This window comes from Spermophilus citellus (genome assembly GCF_964194105.1).
Source record: "Spermophilus citellus genome assembly, chromosome: 11".
NCBI lineage: Eukaryota > Metazoa > Chordata > Mammalia > Rodentia > Sciuridae > Spermophilus > Spermophilus citellus.
Window position 1 is genome coordinate 8,959,405 of NC_138192.1, and position 18,843 is coordinate 8,978,247.

The window sequence follows — 18,843 nt, forward strand, 5'->3', positions numbered from 1 at the left end:
CCCTTTCCATGAAAGTGTTTCCCGCCAGTAACTGCTTAGGGCTACATCAAGAGGAAACAAAACGTAGAGATAGAACTTGAAACTACTTTATTGTGTCAAGTTTCAAGAAGCTAGCACAAACCCTGTTGGATTTAGAGTTCCAAATACATCTATCAATATAGGAGAAAACAGAGTGAAACCTAAAAATTCAAAGTGTTACTGGAAACGAACGCTTCAACATAGAAGAACGAAATTTGGGGAACCAAGTCGCCTTAGTGTACTGATCATTACCTGAAAGTATCATCCAGTTTGGGTGAAAAAAATATTTGCTGAGATTTCTGGAGATTCGTAATTTTAGGAAGCTTGGCAACCCCTTTCCATGAAAGTGTTTCTCGCCAGTCACTGCTTAAGGCTACATCAAGAGGAAACAAAACATAGAGATAGAACGTGAAACTACTTTATTGTGTCAAGTTTCAAGAAGCTAGCACAAACCGTGTTGGATTTAGAGTTCCAAATACATCTATCAATATAGGAGAAAACAGAGTGAAACCTAAAAATTCAAACTGTTACTGGAAACGAACGCTTCCACATAGAAGAACGAAATTTGGGGAACCAAGTCGCCTTAGTGTACTGATCATTACCTGAAAGTATCATCCAGTTTGGGTGAAAAAATATTTGCTGAGATTTCTGGAGATTCGTAATTTTGGGAAGCCTGGCAACCCCTTTCCATGAAAGTGTTTCTTGCCAGTCACTGCTTAGGGCTACATCAAGAGGAAACAAAACGTAGAGATAGAACGTGAAACTACTTTATTGTGTCAAGTTTCAAGAAGCTAGCACAAACTGTGTTGGATTTAGAGTTCCAAATACATCTATCAATATAGGAGAAAACAGAGTGAAACCTAAAAATTCAAAGTGTTACTGCAAACGAACGCTTCAACATAGAAGAACGAAATTTGGGGAACCAAGTCGCCTTAGTGTACTGATCATTACCTGAAAGTATCATTCAGTTTGGGTGAAAAAATATTTGCTGAGATTTCTGGAGATTCGTAATTTTAGGAAGCTTGGCAACCCCTTTCCATGAAAGTGTTTCTCGCCAGTTACTGCTTAGGGCTACATCAAGAGGAAACAAAACGTAGAGATAGAACCTGAAACTACTTTATTGTGTCAAGTTTCAAGAAGCTAGCACAAACCCTGTTGGATTTAGAGTTCCAAATACATCTATCAATATAGGAGAAAACAGAGTGAAACCTAAAAATTCAAAGTGTTACTGGAAACGAACGCTTCAACATAGAAGAACGAAATTTGGGGAACCAAGTCTCCTTAGTGTACTGATCATTACCGGAAAGTATCATCCAGTTTGGGTGAAAAAATATTTGCTGAGATTTCTGGAGATTCGTAATTTTAGGAAGCTTGGCAACCCCTTTCCATGAAAGTGTTTCTAGCCAGTCACTGCTTAAGGCTACATCAAGAGGAAACAAAACGTAGAGATAGAACTTGAAACTACTTTATTGTGTCAAGTTTCAAGAAGCTAGCACAAACCCTGTTGGATTTAGAGTTCCAAATACATCTATCAATATAGGAGAAAACAGAGTGAAACCTAAAAATTCAAACTGTTACTGGAAACGAACGCTTCAACATAGAAGAACGAAATTTGGGGAACCAAGTCGCCTTAGTGTACTGATCATTACCTGAAAGTATCATCCAGTTTGGGTGAAAAAATATTTGCTGAGATTTCTGGAGATTCGTAATTTTGGGAAGCCTGGCAACCCCTTTCCATGAAAGTGTTTCTCGCCAGTCACTGCATTGGGCTACATCAAGAGGAAACAAAACATAGAGATAGAACGTGAAACTACTTTATTGTGTCATGTTTCAAGAAGCTAGCACAAACCCTGTTGGATTTAGAGTTCCAAATACATCTATCAATATAGGAGAAAACAGAGTGAAACCTAAAAATTCAAACTGTTACTGGAAACGAACGCTTCAACATAGAAGAACGAAATTTGGGGAACCAAGTCGCCTTAGAGTACTGATCATTACCTGAAAGTATCATCCAGTTTGGGTGAAAAAATATTTGCTGAGATTTCTGGAGATTCGTAATTTTGGGAAGCCTGGCAACCCCTTTCCATGAAAGTGTTTTTCGCCAGTCACTGCATTGGGCTACATCAAGAGGAAACAAAACATAGAGATAGATCGTGAAACTACTTTATTGTGTCATGTTTCAAGAAGCCAGCACAAACCGTGTTGGATTTAGAGTTCCAAATACATCTATCAATATAGGAGAAAACAGAGTGAAACCTAAAAATTCAAACTGTTACTGGAAACGAACGCTTCAACATAGAAGAACGAAATTTGGGGAACCAAGTCGCCTTAGTGTACTGATCATTACCTGAAAGTATCATCCAGTTTGGGTGAAAAAATATTTGCTGAGATTTCTGGAGATTCGTAATTTTAGGAAGCTTGGCAACCCCTTTCCATGAAAGTGTTTCCCGCCAGTAACTGCTTAGGGCTACATCAAGAGGAAACAAAATCTAGAGATAGAACGTGAAACTACTTTATTGTGTCAAGTTTCAAGAAGCTAGCACAAACCCTGTTGGATTTAGAGTTCCAAATACATCTATCAATATAGGAGAAAACAGAGTGAAACCTAAAAATTCAAACTGTTACTGGAAACGAACGCTTCAACATAGAAGAACGAAATTTGGGGAACCAAGTCACCTTAGTGTACTGATCATTACCTGAAAGTATCATCCAGTTTGGGTGAAAAAATATTTGCTGAGATTTCTGGAGATTCGTAATTTTGGGAAGCCTGGCAACCCCTTTCCATGAAAGTGTTTCTCGCCAGTCACTGCATTGGGCTACATCAAGAGGAAACAAAACATAGAGATAGAACGTGAAACTACTTTATTGTGTCATGTTTCAAGAAGCCAGCACAAACCGTGTTGGATTTAGAGTTCCAAATACATCTATCAATATAGGACAAAACAGAGTGAAACCTAAAAATTCAAACTGTTACTGGAAACGAACGCTTCAACATAGAAGAACGAAATTTGGGGAACCAAGTCGCCTTAGTGTACTGATCATTACCTGAAAGTATCATCCAGTTTGGGTGAAAAAAATATTTGCTGAGATTTCTGGAGATTCGTAATTTTAGGAAGCTTGGCAACCCCTTTCCATGAAAGTGTTTCTCGCCAGTCACTGCTTAAGGCTACATCAAGAGGAAACAAAACATAGAGATAGAACGTGAAACTACTTTATTGTGTCATGTTTCAAGAAGCCAGCACAAACCGTGTTGGATTTAGAGTTCCAAATACATCTATCAATATAGGAGAAAACAGAGTGAAACCTAAAAATTCAAAGTGTTACTGCAAACGAACGCTTCAACATAGAAGAACGAAATTTGGGGAACCAAGTCGCCTTAGTGTACTGATCATTACCTGAAAGTATCATCCAGTTTGGGTGAAAAAATATTTGCTGAGATTTCTGGAGATTCGTAATTTTAGGAAGCTTGGCAACCCCTTTCCATGAAAGTGTTTCCCGCCAGTAACTGCTTAGGGCTACATCAAGAGGAAACAAAACGTAGAGATAGAACGTGAAACTACTTTATTGTGTCAAGTTTCAAGAAGCTAGCACAAACCCTGTTGGATTTAGAGTTCCAAATACATCTATCAATATAGGAGAAAACAGAGTGAAACCTAAAAATTCAAACTGTTACTGGAAACGAACGCATCAACATAGAAGAACGAAATTTGGGGAACCAAGTCGCCTTAGTGTACTGATCATTACCTGAAAGTATCATCCAGTTTGGGTGAAAAAATATTTGCTGAGATTTCTGGAGATTCGTAATTTTGGGAAGCCTGGCAACCCCTTTCCATGAAAGTGTTTCTCGCCAGTCACTGCTTAAGGCTACATCAAGAGGAAACAAAACATAGAGATAGAACGTGAAACTACTTTATTGTGTCAAGTTTCAAGAAGCTAGCACAAACCGTGTTGGATTTAGAGTTCCAAATACATCTATCAATATAGGAGAAAACAGAGTGAAACCTAAAAATTCAAAGTGTTACTGCAAACGAACGCTTCAACATAGAAGAACGAAATTTGGGGAACCAAGTCGCCTTAGTGTACTGATCATTACCTGAAAATATCATCCAGTTTGGGTGAAAAAATATTTGCTGAGATTTCTGGAGATTCGTAATTTTGGGAAGCCTGGCAACCCCTTTCCATGAAAGTGTTTCTCGCCAGTCACTGCTTAGGGCTACATCAAGAGGAAACAAAACGTAGAGATAGAACGTGAAACTACTTTATTGTGTCAAGTTTCAAGAAGCTAGCAGAAACCGTGTTGCATTTAGAGTTCCAAATACATCTATCAATATAGGAGAAAACAGAGTGAAACCTAAAAATTCAAAGTGTTACTGCAAACGAACGCTTCAACATAGAAGAACGAAATTTGGGGAACCAAGTCGCCTTAGTGTACTGATCATTACCTGAAAGTATCATCCAGTTTGGGTGAAAAAATATTTGCTGAGATTTCTGGAGATTCGTAATTTTGGGAAGCTTGGCAACCCCTTTCCATGAAAGTGTTTCTCGCCAGTTACTGCTTAGGGCTACATCAAGAGGAAACAAAACGTAGAGATAGAACGTGAAACTACTTTATTGTGTCAAGTTTCAAGAAGCTAGCAGAAACCGTGTTGGATTTAGAGTTCCAAATACATCTATCAATATAGGAGAAAACAGAGTGAAACCTAAAAATTCAAAGTGTTACTGGAAACAAACGCTTCAACATAGAAGAACGAAATTTGGGGAACCAAGTCGCCTTAGTGTACTGATCATTACCTGAAAGTATCATCCAGTTTGGGTGAAAAAATATTTGCTGAGATTTCTGGAGATTCGTAATTTTGGGAAGCCTGGCAACCCCTTTCCATGAAAGTGTTTCTCGCCAGTCACTGCTTAGGGCTACATCAAGAGGAAACAAAACATAGAGATAGAACGTGAAACTACTTTATTGTGTCAAGTTTCAAGAAGCTAGCACAAACCCTGTTGGATTTAGAGTTCCAAATACATCTATCAATATAGGAGAAAACAGAGTGAAACCTAAAAATTCAAAGTGTTACTGCAAACGAACGCTTCAACATAGAAGAACGAAATTTGGGGAACCAAGTCGCCTTAGTGTACTGATCATTACCTGAAAGTATCATTCAGTTTGGGTGAAAAAATATTTGCTGAGATTTCTGGAGATTCGTAATTTTAGGAAGCTTGGCAACCCCTTTCCATGAAAGTGTTTCTCGCCAGTTACTGCTTAGGGCTACATCAAGAGGAAACAAAACGTAGAGATAGAACGTGAAACTACTTTATTGTGTCAAGTTTCAAGAAGCTAGCACAAACCCTGTTGGATTTAGAGTTCCAAATACATCTATCAATATAGGAGAAAACAGAGTGAAACCTAAAAATTCAAACTGTTACTGGAAACGAACGCTTCAACATAGAAGAACGAAATTTGGGGAACCAAGTCGCCTTAGTGTACTGATCATTACCTGAAAGTATCATCCAGTTTGGGTGAAAAAATATTTGCTGAGATTTCTGGAGATTCGTAATTTTAGGAAGCTTGGCAACCCCTTTCCATGAAAGTGTTTCTCGCCAGTATCTGCTTAGGGCTACATCAAGAGGAAACAAAACGTAGAGATAGAACTTGAAACTACTTTATTGTGTCAAGTTTCAAGAAGCTAGCACAAACCCTGTTGGATTTAGAGTTCCAAATACATCTATCAATATAGGAGAAAACAGAGTGAAACCTAAAAATTCAAAGTGTTACTGGAAACGAACGCTTCAACATAGAAGAACGAAATTTGGGGAACCAAGTCGCCTTAGTGTACTGATCATTACCTGAAAGTATCATCCAGTTTGGGTGAAAAAATATTTGCTGAGATTTCTGGAGATTCGTAATTTTAGGAAGCTTGGCAACCCCTTTCCATGAAAGTGTTTCTCGCCAGTAACTGCTTAGGGCTACATCAAGAGGAAACAAAACGTAGAGATAGAACTTGAAACTACTTTATTGTGTCAAGTTTCAAGAAGCTAGCACAAACCCTGTTGGATTTAGAGTTCCAAATACATCTATCAATATAGGAGAAAACAGAGTGAAACCTAAAAATTCAAACTGTTACTGGAAACGAACGCTTCAACATAGAAGAACGAAATTTGGGGAACCAAGTCGCCTTAGTGTACTGATCATTACCTGAAAGTATCATCCAGTTTGGGTGAAAAAATGTTTGCTGAGATTTCTGGAGATTCGTAATTTTAGGAAGCCTGGCAACCCCTTTCCATGAAAGTGTTTCTCGCCAGTCACTGCATTGGGCTACATCAAGAGGAAACAAAACATAGAGATAGAACGTGAAACTACTTTATTGTGTCATGTTTCAAGAAGCTAGCACAAACCGTGTTGGATTTAGAGTTCCAAATACATCTATCAATATAGGAGAAAACAGAGTGAAACCTAAAAATTCAAACTGTTACTGGAAACGAACGCTTCAACATAGAAGAACGAAATTTGGGGAACCAAGTCGCCTTAGTGTACTGATCATTACCTGAAAGTATCATCCAGTTTGGGTAAAAAAATATTTGCTGAGATTTCTGGAGATTCGTAATTTTGGGAAGCCTGGCAACTCCTTTCCATGAAAGTGTTTCTCGCCAGTCACTGCATTGGGCTACATCAAGAGGAAACAAAACGTAGAGATAGAACGTGAAACTACTTTATTGTGTCATGTTTCAAGAAGCCAGCACAAACCGTGTTGGATTTAGAGTTCCAAATACATCTATCAATATAGGAGAAAACAGAGTGAAACCTAAAAATTCAAACTGTTACTGGAAACGAACGCTTCAACATAGAAGAACGAAATTTGGGGAACCAAGTCTCCTTAGTGTACTGATCATTACCTGAAAGTATCATCCAGTTTGGGTGAAAAAATATTTGCTGAGATTTCTGGAGATTCGTAATTTTAGGAAGCTTGGCAACCCCTTTACATGAAAGTGTTTCCCGCCAGTAACTGCTTAGGGCTACATCAAGAGGAAACAAAACGTAGAGATAGAACTTGAAACTACTTTATTGTGTCAAGTTTCAAGAAGCTAGCACAAACCCTGTTGGATTTAGAGTTCCAAATACATCTATCAATATAGGAGAAAACAGAGTGAAACCTAAAAATTCAAACTGTTACTGGAAACGAACGCTTCAACATAGAAGAACGAAATTTGGGGAACCAAGTCGCCTTAGTGTACTGATCATTACCTGAAAGTATCATCCAGTTTGGGTGAAAAAAATATTTGCTGAGATTTCTGGAGATTCGTAATTTTAGGAAGCTTGGCAACCCCTTTCCATGAAAGTGTTTCTCGCCAGTCACTGCTTAAGGCTACATCAAGAGGAAACAAAACATAGAGATAGAACGTGAAACTACTTTATTGTGTCAAGTTTCAAGAAGCTAGCACAAACCGTGTTGGATTTAGAGTTCCAAATACATCTATCAATATAGGAGAAAACAGAGTGAAACCTAAAAATTCAAACTGTTACTGGAAACGAACGCTTCCACATAGAAGAACGAAATTTGGGGAACCAAGTCGCCTTAGTGTACTGATCATTACCTGAAAGTATCATCCAGTTTGGGTGAAAAAATATTTGCTGAGATTTCTGGAGATTCGTAATTTTGGGAAGCCTGGCAACCCCTTTCCATGAAAGTGTTTCTCGCCAGTCACTGCTTAGGGCTACATCAAGAGGAAACAAAACGTAGAGATAGAATGTGAAACTACTTTATTGTGTCAAGTTTCAAGAAGCTAGCACAAACTGTGTTGGATTTAGAGTTCCAAATACATCTATCAATATAGGAGAAAACAGAGTGAAACCTAAAAATTCAAAGTGTTACTGCAAACGAACGCTTCAACATAGAAGAACGAAATTTGGGGAACCAAGTCGCCTTAGTGTACTGATCATTACCTGAAAGTATCATTCAGTTTGGGTGAAAAAATATTTGCTGAGATTTCTGGAGATTCGTAATTTTAGGAAGCTTGGCAACCCCTTTCCATGAAAGTGTTTCTCGCCAGTTACTGCTTAGGGCTACATCAAGAGGAAACAAAACGTAGAGATAGAACCTGAAACTACTTTATTGTGTCAAGGTTCAAGAAGCTAGCACAAACCCTGTTGGATTTAGAGTTCCAAATACATCTATCAATATAGGAGAAAACAGAGTGAAACCTAAAAATTCAAAGTGTTACTGGAAACGAACGCTTCAACATAGAAGAACGAAATTTGGGGAACCAAGTCTCCTTAGTGTACTGATCATTACCTGAAAGTATCATCCAGTTTGGGTGAAAAAATATTTGCTGAGATTTCTGGAGATTCGTAATTTTAGGAAGCTTGGCAACCCCTTTCCATGAAAGTGTTTCTCGCCAGTCACTGCTTAAGGCTACATCAAGAGGAAACAAAACGTAGAGATAGAACTTGAAACTACTTTATTGTGTCAAGTTTCAAGAAGCTAGCACAAACCCTGTTGGATTTAGAGTTCCAAATACATCTATCAATATAGGAGAAAACAGAGTGAAACCTAAAAATTCAAACTGTTACTGGAAACGAACGCTTCAACATAGAAGAACGAAATTTGGGGAACCAAGTCGCCTTAGTGTACTGATCATTACCTGAAAGTATCATCCAGTTTGGGTGAAAAAATATTTGCTGAGATTTCTGGAGATTCGTAATTTTGGGAAGCCTGGCAACCCCTTTCCATGAAAGTGTTTCTCGCCAGTCACTGCATTGGGCTACATCAAGAGGAAACAAAACATAGAGATAGAACGTGAAACTACTTTATTGTGTCATGTTTCAAGAAGCTAGCACAAACCCTGTTGGATTTAGAGTTCCAAATACATCTATCAATATAGGAGAAAACAGAGTGAAACCTAAAAATTCAAACGGTTACTGGAAACGAACGCTTCAACATAGAAGAACGAAATTTGGGGAACCAAGTCGCCTTAGTGTACTGATCATTACCTGAAAGTATCATCCAGTTTGGGTGAAAAAATATTTGCTGAGATTTCTGGAGATTCGTAATTTTGGGAAGCCTGGCAACCCCTTTCCATGAAAGTGTTTTTCGCCAGTCACTGCATTGGGCTACATCAAGAGGAAACAAAACATAGAGATAGATCGTGAAACTACTTTATTGTGTCATGTTTCAAGAAGCCAGCACAAACCGTGTTGCATTTAGAGTTCCAAATACATCTATCAATATAGGAGAAAACAGAGTGAAACCTAAAAATTCAAACTGTTACAGGAAACGAACGCTTCAACATAGAAGAACGAAATTTGGGGAACCAAGTCGCCTTAGTGTACTGATCATTACCTGAAAGTATCATCCAGTTTGGGTGAAAAAATATTTGCTGAGATTTCTGGAGATTCGTAATTTTAGGAAGCTTGGCAACCCCTTTCCATGAAAGTGTTTCCCGCCAGTAACTGCTTAGGGCTACATCAAGAGGAAACAAAATCTAGAGATAGAACGTGAAACTACTTTATTGTGTCAAGTTTCAAGAAGCTAGCACAAACCCTGTTGGATTTAGAGTTCCAAATACATCTATCAATATAGGAGAAAACAGAGTGAAACCTAAAAATTCAAACTGTTACTGGAAACGAACGCTTCAACATAGAAGAACGAAATTTGGGGAACCAAGTCACCTTAGTGTACTGATCATTACCTGAAAGTATCATCCAGTTTGGGTGAAAAAATATTTGCTGAGATTTCTGGAGATTCGTAATTTTGGGAAGCCTGGCAACCCCTTTCCATGAAAGTGTTTCTCGCCAGTCACTGCATTGGGCTACATCAAGAGGAAACAAAACATAGAGATAGAACGTGAAACTACTTTATTGTGTCATGTTTCAAGAAGCCAGCACAAACCGTGTTGGATTTAGAGTTCCAAATACATCTATCAATATAGGAGAAAACAGAGTGAAACCTAAAAATTCAAACTGTTACTGGAAACGAACGCTTCAACATAGAAGAACGAAATTTGGGGAACCAAGTCGCCTTAGTGTACTGATCATTACCTGAAAGTATCATCCAGTTTGGGTGAAAAAATATTTGCTGAGATTTCTGGAGATTCGTAATTTTAGGAAGCTTGGCAACCCCTTTCCATGAAAGTGTTTCCCGCCAGTAACTGCTTAGGGCTACATCAAGAGGAAACAAAACGTAGAGATAGAACTTGAAACTACTTTATTGTGTCAAGTTTCAAGAAGCTAGCACAAACCCTGTTGGATTTAGAGTTCCAAATACATCTATCAATATAGGAGAAAACAGAGTGAAACCTAAAAATTCAAACTGTTACTGGAAACGAATTCTTCAACATAGAAGAACGAAATTTGGGGAACCAAGTCGCCTTAGTGTACTGATCATTACCTGAAAGTATCATCCAGTTTGGGTGAAAAAAATATTTGCTGAGATTTCTGGAGATTCGTAATTTTAGGAAGCTTGGCAACCCTTTTCCATGAAAGTGTTTCTCGCCAGTCACTGCTTAAGGCTACATCAAGAGGAAACAAAACATAGAGATAGAACGTGAAACTACTTTATTGTGTCAAGTTTCAAGAAGCTAGCACAAACCGTGTTGGATTTAGAGTTCCAAATACATCTATCAATATAGGAGAAAACAGAGTGAAACCTAAAAATTCAAACTGTTACTGGAAACGAACGCTTCAACATAGAAGAACGAAATTTGGGGAACCAAGTCGCCTTAGTGTACTGATCATTACCTGAAAGTATCATTCAGTTTGGGTGAAAAAATATTTGCTGAGATTTCTGGAGATTCGTAATTTTAGGAAGCTTGGCAACCCCTTTCCATGAAAGTGTTTCTCGCCAGTTACTGCTTAGGGCTACATCAAGAGGAAACAAAACATAGAGATAGAACCTGAAACTACTTTATTGTGTCAAGTTTCAAGAAGCTAGCACAAACCCTGTTGGATTTAGAGTTCCAAATACATCTATCAATATAGGAGAAAACAGAGTGAAACCTAAAAATTCAAAGTGTTACTGGAAACGAACGCTTCAACATAGAAGAACGAAATTTGGGGAACCAAGTCTCCTTAGTGTACTGATCATTACCTGAAAGTATCATCCAGTTTGGGTGAAAAAATATTTGCTGAGATTTCTGGAGATTCGTAATTTTAGGAAGCTTGGCAACCCCTTTCCATGAAAGTGTTTCTCGCCAGTAACTGCTTAGGGCTACATCAAGAGGAAACAAAACGTTGAGATAGAACTTGAAACTACTTTATTGTGTCAAGTTTCAAGAAGCTAGCACAAACCCTGTTGGATTTAGAGTTCCAAATACATCTATCAATATAGGAGAAAACAGAGTGAAACCTAAAAATTCAAACTGTTACTGGAAACGAACGCTTCAACATAGAAGAACGAAATTTGGGGAACCAAGTCGCCTTAGTGTACTGATCATTACCTGAAAGTATCATCCAGTTTGGGTGAAAAAATATTTGCTGAGATTTCTGGAGATTCGTAATTTTGGGAAGCCTGGCAACCCCTTTCCATGAAAGTGTTTCTCGCCAGTCACTGCATTGGGCTACATCAAGAGGAAACAAAACATAGGGATAGAAGGTGAAACTACTTTATTGTGTCATGTTTCAAGAAGCTAGCACAAACCGTGTTGGATTTAGAGTTCCAAATACATCTATCAATATAGGAGAAAACAGAGTGAAACCTAAAAATTCAAACTGTTACTGGAAACGAACGCTTCAACATAGAAGAACGAAATTTGGGGAACCAAGTCGCCTTAGTGTACTGATCATTACCTGAAAGTATCATCCAGTTTGGGTGAAAAAATGTTTGCTGAGATTTCTGGAGATTCGTAATTTTAGGAAGCCTGGCAACCCCTTTCCATGAAAGTGTTTCTCGCCAGTCACTGCATTGGGCTACATCAAGAGGAAACAAAACATAGAGATAGAACGTGAAACTACTTTATTGTGTCATGTTTCAAGAAGCTAGCACAAACCGTGTTGGATTTAGAGTTCCAAATACATCTATCAATATAGGAGAAAACAGAGTGAAACCTAAAAATTCAAACTGTTACTGGAAACGAACGCTTCAACATAGAAGAACGAAATTTGGGGAACCAAGTCGCCTTAGTGTACTGATCATTACCTGAAAGTATCATTCAGTTTGGGTAAAAAAATATTTGCTGAGATTTCTGGAGATTCGTAATTTTGGGAAGCCTGGCAACTCCTTTCCATGAAAGTGTTTCTCGCCAGTCACTGCATTGGGCTACATCAAGAGGAAACAAAACGTAGAGATAGAACGTGAAACTACTTTATTGTGTCATGTTTCAAGAAGCCAGCACAAACCGTGTTGGATTTAGAGTTCCAAATACATCTATCAATATAGGAGAAAACAGAGTGAAACCTAAAAATTCAAACTGTTACTGGAAACGAACGCTTCAACATAGAAGAACGAAATTTGGGGAACCAAGTCTCCTTAGTGTACTGATCATTACCTGAAAGTATCATCCAGTTTGGGTGAAAAAATATTTGCTGAGATTTCTGGAGATTCGTAATTTTAGGAAGCTTGGCAACCCCTTTACATGAAAGTGTTTCCCGCCAGTAACTGCTTAGGGCTACATCAAGAGGAAACAAAACGTAGAGATAGAACTTGAAACTACTTTATTGTGTCAAGTTTCAAGAAGCTAGCACAAACCCTGTTGGATTTAGAGTTCCAAATACATCTATCAATATAGGAGAAAACAGAGTGAAACCTAAAAATTCAAACTGTTACTGGAAACGAACGCTTCAACATAGAAGAACGAAATTTGGGGAACCAAGTCGCCTTAGTGTACTGATCATTACCTGAAAGTATCATCCAGTTTGGGTGAAAAAAATATTTGCTGAGATTTCTGGAGATTCGTAATTTTAGGAAGCTTGGCAACCCCTTTCCATGAAAGTGTTTCTCGCCAGTCACTGCTTAAGGCTACATCAAGAGGAAACAAAACATAGAGATAGAACGTGAAACTACTTTATTGTGTCAAGTTTCAAGAAGCTAGCACAAACCGTGTTGGATTTAGAGTTCCAAATACATCTATCAATATAGGAGAAAACAGAGTGAAACCTAAAAATTCAAACTGTTACTGGAAACGAACGCTTCCACATAGAAGAACGAAATTTGGGGAACCAAGTCGCCTTAGTGTACTGATCATTACCTGAAAGTATCATCCAGTTTGGGTGAAAAAATATTTGCTGAGATTTCTGGAGATTCGTAATTTTGGGAAGCCTGGCAACCCCTTTCCATGAAAGTGTTTCTCGCCAGTCACTGCTTAGGGCTACATCAAGAGGAAACAAAACGTAGAGATAGAACGTGAAACTACTTTATTGTGTCAAGTTTCAAGAAGCTAGCACAAACTGTGTTGGATTTAGAGTTCCAAATACATCTATCAATATAGGAGAAAACAGAGTGAAACCTAAAAATTCAAAGTGTTACTGCAAACGAACGCTTCAACATAGAAGAACGAAATTTGGGGAACCAAGTCGCCTTAGTGTACTGATCATTACCTGAAAGTATCATTCAGTTTGGGTGAAAAAATATTTGCTGAGATTTCTGGAGATTCGTAATTTTAGGAAGCTTGGCAACCCCTTTCCATGAAAGTGTTTCTCGCCAGTTACTGCTTAGGGCTACATCAAGAGGAAACAAAACGTAGAGATAGAACCTGAAACTACTTTATTGTGTCAAGTTTCAAGAAGCTAGCACAAACCCTGTTGGATTTAGAGTTCCAAATACATCTATCAATATAGGAGAAAACAGAGTGAAACCTAAAAATTCAAAGTGTTACTGGAAACGAACGCTTCAACATAGAAGAACGAAATTTGGGGAACCAAGTCTCCTTAGTGTACTGATCATTACCTGAAAGTATCATCCAGTTTGGGTGAAAAAATATTTGCTGAGATTTCTGGAGATTCGTAATTTTAGGAAGCTTGGCAACCCCTTTCCATGAAAGTGTTTCTCGCCAGTCACTGCTTAAGGCTACATCAAGAGGAAACAAAACGTAGAGATAGAACTTGAAACTACTTTATTGTGTCAAGTTTCAAGAAGCTAGCACAAACCCTGTTGGATTTAGAGTTCCAAATACATCTATCAATATAGGAGAAAACAGAGTGAAACCTAAAAATTCAAACTGTTACTGGAAACGAACGCTTCAACATAGAAGAACGAAATTTGGGGAACCAAGTCGCCTTAGTGTACTGATCATTACCTGAAAGTATCATCCAGTTTGGGTGAAAAAATATTTGCTGAGATTTCTGGAGATTCGTAATTTTGGGAAGCCTGGCAACCCCTTTCCATGAAAGTGTTTCTCGCCAGTCACTGCATTGGGCTACATCAAGAGGAAACAAAACATAGAGATAGAACGTGAAACTACTTTATTGTGTCATGTTTCAAGAAGCTAGCACAAACCGTGTTGGATTTAGAGTTCCAAATACATCTATCAATATAGGAGAAAACAGAGTGAAACCTAAAAATTCAAACGGTTACTGGAAACGAACGCTTCAACATAGAAGAACGAAATTTGGGGAACCAAGTCGCCTTAGTGTACTGATCATTACCTGAAAGTATCATCCAGTTTGGGTGAAAAAATATTTGCTGAGATTTCTGGAGATTCGTAATTTTGGGAAGCCTGGCAACCCCTTTCCATGAAAGTGTTTTTCGCCAGTCACTGCATTGGGCTACATCAAGAGGAAACAAAACATAGAGATAGATCGTGAAACTACTTTATTGTGTCATGTTTCAAGAAGCCAGCACAAACCGTGTTGGATTTAGAGTTCCAAATACATCTATCAATATAGGAGAAAACAGAGTGAAACCTAAAAATTCAAACTGTTACTGGAAACGAACGCTTCAACATAGAAGAACGAAATTTGGGGAACCAAGTCGCCTTAGTGTACTGATCATTACCTGAAAGTATCATCCAGTTTGGGTGAAAAAATATTTGCTGAGATTTCTGGAGATTCGTAATTTTAGGAAGCTTGGCAACCCCTTTCCATGAAAGTGTTTCCCGCCAGTAACTGCTTAGGGCTACATCAAGAGGAAACAAAATCTAGAGATAGAACGTGAAACTACTTTATTGTGTCAAGTTTCAAGAAGCTAGCACAAACCCTGTTGGATTTAGAGTTCCAAATACATCTATCAATATAGGAGAAAACAGAGTGAAACCTAAAAATTCAAACTGTTACTGGAAACGAACGCTTCAACATAGAAGAACGAAATTTGGGGAACCAAGTCACCTTAGTGTACTGATCATTACCTGAAAGTATCATCCAGTTTGGGTGAAAAAATATTTGCTGAGATTTCTGGAGATTCGTAATTTTGGGAAGCCTGGCAACCCCTTTCCATGAAAGTGTTTCTCGCCAGTCACTGCATTGGGCTACATCAAGAGGAAACAAAACATAGAGATAGAACGTGAAACTACTTTATTGTGTCATGTTTCAAGAAGCCAGCACAAACCGTGTTGGATTTAGAGTTCCAAATACATCTATCAATATAGGAGAAAACAGAGTGAAACCTAAAAATTCAAACTGTTACTGGAAACGAACGCTTCAACATAGAAGAACGAAATTTGGGGAACCAAGTCGCCTTAGTGTACTGATCATTACCTGAAAGTATCATCCAGTTTGGGTGAAAAAATATTTGCTGAGATTTCTGGAGATTCGTAATTTTAGGAAGCTTGGCAACCCCTTTCCATGAAAGTGTTTCCCGCCAGTAACTGCTTAGGGCTACATCAAGAGGAAACAAAACGTAGAGATAGAACTTGAAACTACTTTATTGTGTCAAGTTTCAAGAAGCTAGCACAAACCCTGTTGGATTTAGAGTTCCAAATACATCTATCAATATAGGAGAAAACAGAGTGAAACCTAAAAATTCAAACTGTTACTGGAAACGAATGCTTCAACATAGAAGAACGAAATTTGGGGAACCAAGTCGCCTTAGTGTACTGATCATTACCTGAAAGTATCATCCAGTTTGGGTGAAAAAAATATTTGCTGAGATTTCTGGAGATTCGTAATTTTAGGAAGCTTGGCAACCCTTTTCCATGAAAGTGTTTCTCGCCAGTCACTGCTTAAGGCTACATCAAGAGGAAACAAAACATAGAGATAGAACGTGAAACTACTTTATTGTGTCAAGTTTCAAGAAGCTAGCACAAACCGTGTTGGATTTAGAGTTCCAAATACATCTATCAATATAGGAGAAAACAGAGTGAAACCTAAAAATTCAAACTGTTACTGGAAACGAACGCTTCAACATAGAAGAACGAAATTTGGGGAACCAAGTCGCCTTAGTGTACTGATCATTACCTGAAAGTATCATTCAGTTTGGGTGAAAAAATATTTGCTGAGATTTCTGGAGATTCGTAATTTTAGGAAGCTTGGCAACCCCTTTCCATGAAAGTGTTTCTCGCCAGTTACTGCTTAGGGCTACATCAAGAGGAAACAAAACGTAGAGATAGAACCTGAAACTACTTTATTGTGTCAAGTTTCAAGAAGCTAGCACAAACCCTGTTGGATTTAGAGTTCCAAATACATCTATCAATATAGGAGAAAACAGAGTGAAACCTAAAAATTCAAACTGTTACTGGAAACGAACGCTTCAACATAGAAGAACGAAATTTGGGGAACCAAGTCGCCTTAGTGTACTGATCATTACCTGAAAGTATCATCCAGTTTGGGTGAAAAAATATTTGCTGAGATTTCTGGAGATTCGTAATTTTGGGAAGCCTGGCAACCCCTTTCCATGAAAGTGTTTCTCGCCAGTCACTGCATTGGGCTACATCAAGAGGAAACAAAACATAGGGATAGAAGGTGAAACTACTTTATTGTGTCATGTTTCAAGAAGCTAGCACAAACCGTGTTGGATTTAGAGTTCCAAATACATCTATCAATATAGGAGAAAACAGAGTGAAACCTAAAAATTCAAAGTGTTACTGCAAACGAACGCTTCAACATAGAAGAACGAAATTTGGGGAACCAAGTCGCCTTAGTGTACTGATCATTACCTGAAAGTATCATCCAGTTTGGGTGAAAAAATATTTGCTGAGATTTCTGGAGATTCGTAATTTTAGGAAGCTTGGCAACCCCTTTCCATGAAAGTGTTTCCCGCCAGTAACTGCTTAGGGCTACATCAAGAGGAAACAAAACGTAGAGATAGAACGTGAAACTACTTTATTGTGTCATGTTTCAAGAAGCTAGCACAAACCGTGTTGGATTTAGTGTTCCAAATACATCTATCAATATAGGAGAAAACAGAGTGAAACCTAAAAATTCAAACTGTTACTGGAATCGAACCCTTCAACATAGAAGAACGAAATTTGGGGAACCAAGTCGCCTTAGTGTACTGATCATTACCTGAAAGTATCATCCAGTTTGGGTGAAAAAATATTTGCTGAGATTTCTGGAGATTCGTAATTTTAGGAAGCTTGGCAACCCCTTTCCATGAAAGTGTTTCTCGCCAGTCACTGCTTAAGGCTACATCAAGAGGAAACAAAACATAGATAGAACGTGAAACTACTTTATTGTGTCAAGTTTCAAGAAGCTAGCACAAACCGTGTTGGATTTAGAGTTCCAAATACATCTATCAATATAGGAGAAAACAGAGTGAAACCTAAAAATTCAAACTGTTACTGGAAACGAACGCTTCAACATAGAAGAACGAAATTTGGGGAACCAAGTCGCCTTAGTGTACTGATCATTACCTGAAAGTATCATCCAGTTTGGGTGAAAAAATATTTGCTGAGATTTCTGGAGATTCGTAATTTTGGGAAGCCTGGCAACCCCTTTCCATGAAAGTGTTTCTTGCCAGTCACTGCTTAGGGCTACATCAAGAGGAAACAAAACATACAGATAGAACGTGAAACTACTTTATTGTGTCAAGTTTCAAGAAGCTAGCAGAAACCGTGTTGGATTTAGAGTTCCAAATACATCTATCAATATAGGAGAAAACAGAGTGAAACCTAAAAATTCAAAGTGTTACTGCAAACGAACGCTTCAACATAGAAGAACGAAATTTGGGGAACCAAGTCGCCTTAGTGTACTGATCATTACCTGAAAGTATCATTCAGTTTGGGTGAAAAAATATTTGCTGAGATTTCTGGAGATTCGTAATTTTAGGAAGCTTGGCAACCCCTTTCCATGAAAGTGTTTCTCGCCAGTTACTGCTTAGGGCTACATCAAGAGGAAACAAAACGTAGAGATAGAACGTGAAACTACTTTATTGTGTCAAGTTTCAAGAAGCTAGCACAAACCCTGTTGGATTTAGAGTTTCAAATACATCTATCAATATAGGAGAAAACAGAGTGAAACCTAAAAATTCAAAGTGTTACTGGAAACGAACGCTTCAACATAGAAGAACGAAATTTGGGGAACCAAGTCGCCTTAGTGTACTGATCATTACCTGAAAGTATCATCCAGTTTGGGTGAAAACATATTTGCTGAGATTTCTGGAGATTCGTAATTTTAGGAAGCTTGGCAACCCCTTTCCATGAAAGTGTTTCTCGCCAGTCACTGCTTAAGGCTACATCAAGAGGAAACAAAACATAGAGATAGAACGTGAAACTACTTTATTGTGTCAAGTTTCAAGAAGCTAGCACAAACCCTGTTGGATTTAGAGTTCCAAATACATCTATCAATATAGGAGAAAACAGAGTGAAACCTAAAAATTCAAACTGTTACTGGAAACGAACGCTTCAACATAGAAGAACGAAATTTGGGGAACCAAGTCGCCTTAGTGTACTGATCATTACCTGCAAGTATCATCCAGTTTGGGTGAAAAAATATTTGCTGAGATTTCTGGAGATTCGTAATTTTGGGAAGCC